Source organism: Danio rerio, chromosome 4, assembly GCF_052040795.2.
Source record: "Danio rerio strain M-AB ecotype USA chromosome 4, GRCz13ab, whole genome shotgun sequence".
Classification (NCBI taxonomy): Eukaryota; Metazoa; Chordata; class Actinopteri; order Cypriniformes; family Danionidae; genus Danio; species Danio rerio.
This window is the reverse complement of record NC_141024.2, coordinates 35826133-35832282: the sequence shown is the minus strand read 5'-3', so window position 1 is coordinate 35832282 and position 6150 is coordinate 35826133. Positions and strand designations below refer to the sequence as shown.

Sequence of the window (6150 nt, the reverse complement as noted above, 5' to 3'; positions counted from 1 at the left end):
CTGCCGGGGTTTAAATAAGGGCACCGACCAGCATCAGGTGCGCTGAAGGCATGCCCCCAATCTAGGAATTAAATCAATGCACAAAAACACAACAACGCAGGCCTAACACACCCCCCTTAAAAAAAATCCCACACCAAATTAAATCAAATAATAACATACATTCAGGAGTAGGTCAGTGACATCAGTGGGAGACCAAAAATACCGCCTTACTCCTCCACAGGGGCACGCGACACAGTGTCCGCAAAGATATTCTTAATTCCCTTAATGTGTTTAATCGTCAAGTTGTATGGTTGTATGAAAAGGATCCATCACATTAAGCATTGACTCGGACTCTGCAATAAATGAAGGAATGTCAAAGGATTATGATCCGAATAAATAACCACCGGGGAACCTCCTCCCACATACACATCAAAGTGTTGAAGTGCCCAGATAAGCGCCAGTGTTTCCTTCTCAAAAACAGAGTAATTCAATTGATACAAATTAAATTTGCGTGAGAAACTACATATTGGATGACTTAATCCATCAGACTGAGTCTGGAGTAGGACCGCTCCGGTTCCCACGTGACTTGCGTCAACCTGGATCTCAAAGGGAAGACCACTTTGGGGCGCTGCCAACACAGGATAATAACAAATTCACATTCTCAAAAGTTTTTTGGCAGTGTGGATACCAATCAAACTTTACAGAGTTCTTTAATAGATTAGTCAGCGGACAAATGACCGATAAATAGTTTGGGCAAAAGCCACGATAATAACTGGCCATTCCAATAAACCACATCAGCTCTTTTTTGGTACACGGAATAGGCATGGGCGTAAATCCCGGGGGGGACGGGGGGGGGGACATGTCCCCTCCCATCTGAGGCTTGTCCCCCCCAAAAAAATGTTTATATTTAAATTATAAAAAAAAAACTGAATTGTGAAAAATATACATATATATTTACATTTAGTCATTTAGCAGACGCTTTTATCCAAAGCGACTTACAAATGAGGACAAGTAAGCAATTTACACAACTATAAGAGCAACAATGAATAAGTGCTATAGGCAAGTTTCAGGTCTGTAAAGTCTAAGAAGGAAAATATTAGTAATATTAGTATTTATTATTTTTTGGGGGGGGTACAGTTGGTGTGATATCCAGAGAGGCAATTGCAGATTAGGAAGTGAAGTGGAGACTAAATAGTTGAGTTTTTAGTCATTTCTTGAAAATAGCGAGTGACTGCCGTTCTGATGCAGTTAGGGAGTTCATTCCACCAACTGGGCAGATAGAGCGTGAGCGTTCGCGAAAGTGATTTCTTCCCTCTTTGGGATGGAACCACGAGGCGACGTTCATTCACAGAACGCAAGTTTCTGGAGGGCACATAGATCTGCAGAAGTGAGAGCAGATAAGATGGAGCAAGGCCAGAGGTCACTTTGTAGGCAAACATCAGAGCTTTGAATTTGATGCGAGCAGCAACTGGCAGCCAGTGCAAACGGACTAGCAGCGGAGTGACATGTGCTCGTTTAGGTTCATTGAAGACCACTCGTGCTGCTGCGTTTTGGAGCAGTTGAAGAGGCTTGATAGAGTTAGCTGGAAGCCCAGCTAGTATTCAATTCAATTCAATTCAGCTTTATTTGTATAACGCTTTTACAATGTAGATTGTGTCAAAGCAGCTTCACATAAATGGTCATAGTAACTGGAACAGTGTGGTTCAGGTTTTAGTGTTTAAGTTCAGTTCAGTTCAGTTTAGTGATTCAGTGATTTAATCATTACTGAGAGTTCGAACACTGAAGAGCAAATTCATAGATGCGTAGCTCTACCAATCCTGAACCATGCGAAGCAGTGGCGACAGCGAAGAGGGAAAAAAAACTTCACCTGATGGGAGTGAAGAAAAAAAACCTTGAGAGAACCAGACTTAGTTGGGCACGACCATTTTAATTTCTCCTCTGGCCAAAAGTCTTGTGCAGAGCTTCAATCGCCGTGGTTGAGGCTGGAAGATGGCCTCAGCGAAGACTCGTCTGTCCCTGGAGCGTCGCTGGAATCAGACTCATGTTCTCCACTCCCCACGACCATCAGCGCAGCAGCAGCTCAGGATATGGCCTGGTCCCGGATATGGAATCCTTGAGATCATCTCGTCGCTGGTCTTGGATCCAATCACTGACTCCGCATAATCTGAGGACCTCGGAATGAGTATCCCCAGGTGAAAATAGAGAATAAAGAAAATAATTAGCGTAGCTGCTGTTCATAGTGTATATAAACAAGATGCAGTGTATATAAACAAGATGCAGAATGCTGTGTGGAACCCGCTAGGTGATGCATTGAGAGTATGCTTTACTAAACAGATAGGTCTTTAATCTAGTTTTGAACTGGGAAAGTGTGTCTGAGCCTCGGACGTTATCAGGAAGGCTATTCCAGAGTGTAAGAGCCATGAAAGAGAAGGCTCGACCTCCTTTACTTGATTTTGCTATTCTAGGTACTACCAGAAGCCCTGAGTTTTGAGATCTTAAAGAGCGAGTTGGTTTGTAGCGAGACAGAAGGTTGGTTAGATAAACAGGAGCTAGATTATTTAGAGCTTTATAGGTGAGAAGTAATATTTTAAATTTAATACGAAACTTAACAGGCAGCCAGTGTAAGGAGGATAAAATTGGGGTTATATGATCATATTTTCTAGACCTGGTCAGAACCCTGGCTGCTGCATTTTGTACTAATTGAAGTTTGTTAATAGAGGAAACTACAAGCATTTCCGTTTTTGCAAGGTTCAGCTGAAGATGATGATCTTTCATTCAGTGTGAAATATCCAACAGGCAGGCTGAGATGCGAGCTGCAACCGAGGGATCATCAAGATGAAAAGAGAGGTATAGCTGGGTATCATCAGCATAGCAGTGGTAGGAGAATCCATGTCTCTGGATGACTGGTCCTAGAGATGATGTGTAGATGGAGAAGAGAAGTGGCCCTAGAACAGAGCCTTGAGGTACCCCAGTGTTTAGATGCTGTAGGTTGGACACCTCTCACCACCAAGACACCCTGAATGACCTGTCAGAGAGGTAAGATCTGAAGCATTGTATAACAGTGCCCGCAACGCCCAGTGACTCGAGCGTAGATAGCAGGATCTGGTGGTTGACAGTGTCAAAAGCAGCTGAGGTATATTATTTTATATATATATATATATATATATATATATATATATATATATATATATATACCTAAAATAATTGTCTAAGTAGAAAGAAAAAAACATTTATTATTTAAAATGCATTTAGAAACAGTTGAGTTCCCCCTCCCCTTCCTCAAAGTGGTTCGGTCCACTGTGTGCTTTTTCTCATCTCACCCGCACACACACACGCACACATCAGGTGTGCGGCTGCGGCTGTAGGGGGTTTTATCCACCTTAAATAAAGCGATTCTCTTCAATGTACTTAATACATACTTGTTTATGAATTAGTTGCGGCAAAAATGCTGATTACAGATGCAATTGTCTATGAGTCTGCTGTATTAGCGATTAAAATTACTTATCTAGTTAACGTTAGCTTGTTGCTAATGCTAAAGCAGTTTCCCTTGCACTGTTTATTTGTGATGACTTGGCATAATGTTAACTTAACATTAACAACCACATTTAGCATATTGTTTAGTTGTGCATTTGCTAAATGAGCACTGTGCACACTAACCCCACTGTATTTTTGTATAATCAGTTTTTTGTGCTTTATTGAAGGGATAATGATAAGTCTTTTGGGATGAACATTTTTTAAATGTTTTTAGATTTGTGGGTGTTTAGCAGATGAACCTCGCAGGCTCACTGATTTACAATATGATCTGTCATTTTAACAAATGTAATGTAAACAAGTAGTTATAAAGAGTATGGAAAATGTCTTTTCCATTTATTCTGCTTCAGGAGTCAGTCTGCTGATTGTAAACAACACAACAAACAATGTTTTGAAGAAAAATTTGCTTTGTCGTTGAACCTGAGAAAAACTTTTTAAAAATCATAATGACGTAGTCTCCATGCTAATAATAATGATGAAACCATTTTTAACTGTGGGGACATTACTTTATTAGTACAATTCGGCTGTATCATTTGTGTCCCCTTCAAAAAAATGCTAGAAAGAAATTTTATATTTATTGTCCCCCCCTACTGTTAAATCAGATTTACGCCCATGGGAATAGGGAAATTATCGATCACGCTGATTTTAGCACGCAAAGGGTGCACCATACCCTGGCCCACTTCCTTGCCCAAATAAGAAACAGTTGCCCGTGCAAATTCACATTTAGCCAGGTTCTTGGTCAAATTAGCTTCAGCTAAACGTTTAAATAGTTCTCTCACCCGTCTCATATGTTGATCCCAGTTTTCGCTGTAAACTATAACGTCATCCAAATAGACCGCACAACCCTCTAAACCAGATACTACACGGTTCATTAACCTCTGAAATGTCGCAGGAGCGTTTCATAACCCGAAGCTCATAACGGAGTAAGAATATAGCCCTGAAGGAGTTACAAAAGCAGTAATTTCCTGTGCCCTAGGACTCATTGGTATTTGCCAGGTATTAACCTTTGAGTAAATCAAGTTTACTAACAAATCTTGCAGAGCCCACTTGATCAACGCAATCTTCCATCCTTGGGAGAGGAAACGCATCAGGTTTAGTGATCTTATTAATTTTTTGATAGTCTGTACAAAACCTATCCGTTCCATCCGGTTTTCTTACCAGCAAACACGGCGATGCCCAACTCGAACACAAAGGTTTTGTGATGTTATTCTTTAGCATGTACTGAATCTCAGACTCTAATTTAATGCGTTTTTCAAAAGGGACACGATAAAAACGCTGGCGTATGGGTGAAGCATCACCCACATCCACGTTAGCTCTATAAGATGCATTTGTGATGGAACATATAATGATGGAAACTTTCGGATCAAATGTGACAGCTCCGCTCGCTGCACAACAGTTAGGTGAGACAACAAATCCTCCAACTCTTTCAAAGTCTCAGAACTTTTTTAATCGAGGTGGCACTACAGCATCATCTAAAAACTTACCCCCCTCCCAGTCTCCCGCAGAGGTCTTTTTCCAGCGCCTCAATGACCAGACTGACGACCCCAGATGACTTAATATCAGCCTGACAATCTCGGGAGAAAAAGGGTTTCAACAAATTTACATGACAAATTTGGGTTTTTTCCTTTCTGTCTGGAGTTGCAATTTCATAATTAAGATCAGACAATGGACGCACTACAGTATACGGTCCCACAAACTTTGCGCAGAACTGAGAGCTCACTAGTGACAGCAACACCAAAACCTGATCCCCTGGTTTAAATACGCGCTGCTCAGACCGACGATCAAAAAGAGTTTTCATTTTACTCTGCGCCTTCTCCAAATTTTCTTTAGCTGCCTGACCAGCTAAAATCAAGCGCCGTTTAAACCCATTCACATATTCAAGTAAACTTTTAGGTGGCTGTTTGCCTTTTAACTGATCGCCGAGAACAGAAAGTATACCTCGAATTTTGTGGCCGAAGACTAAATCATTTGGGCTAAAGCCCAAACTAGATTGCGTGACCTGCCTTGATGATAACAAAAGCCACAGAAGCCCTTCTTCCCAGTCGAGGTGTAGCTATTCTCATCCACAAATCGATTCCCTTTTCAGTCTCTGAGGTTATTTCGGATCCTAATGGGCGTTTTATTATTCTCAGAGGACTAATAAACGGAGCTCGCTTAGTTTTGGCTAACGTATATGGACCTAATTGGAATGATGAGAGGCATTTTTCAAAAAAATTTTGTTTTCCCTCCCTGATTTACACTCAAACCAACTAATTCTAGGTGGGGATTTTAACTGTTGTTTAGACCCTCTTCTAGACCGCTCATCTTCCAGACTCTGTGCACAGTCTAAATCTAGTAGGATCATTCAGCTTTTTATGGAGCAATATGCTGTTTCTGATGTTTGGCACTTTTTAAATCCGAATACAAAAAAATTCTCATTTTTTTCTCCTGTCCATCATTCTTTTTCCCGTATAGATTACTTTTTGGTTGATAATAATTTGCTTCCATTGATTAGTTCATGTGTTTATTATAATGCTATAGTAATTTCAGATCATGCCGCTGTTACATTTGATCTGGCTCTTCCTGGCTTTTCAATGTCTAGGCCACCCTGGCGTTTTAACACCTTACTACTTAAAGATCCTGAGTTTATAGCAGTTATTA

At 40.8% G+C, this 6150-nt stretch overlaps 1 protein-coding gene across 2 annotated transcripts in view; it reads right to left on the bottom strand.

Annotated features, from left to right (window-relative positions):
- LOC137491263 (uncharacterized) overlaps positions 1-6150 on the bottom strand; it is a 104816-nt gene that overhangs the window by 79450 nt on the left and 19216 nt on the right. The gene's annotated exons all lie outside the window — the stretch shown is intronic.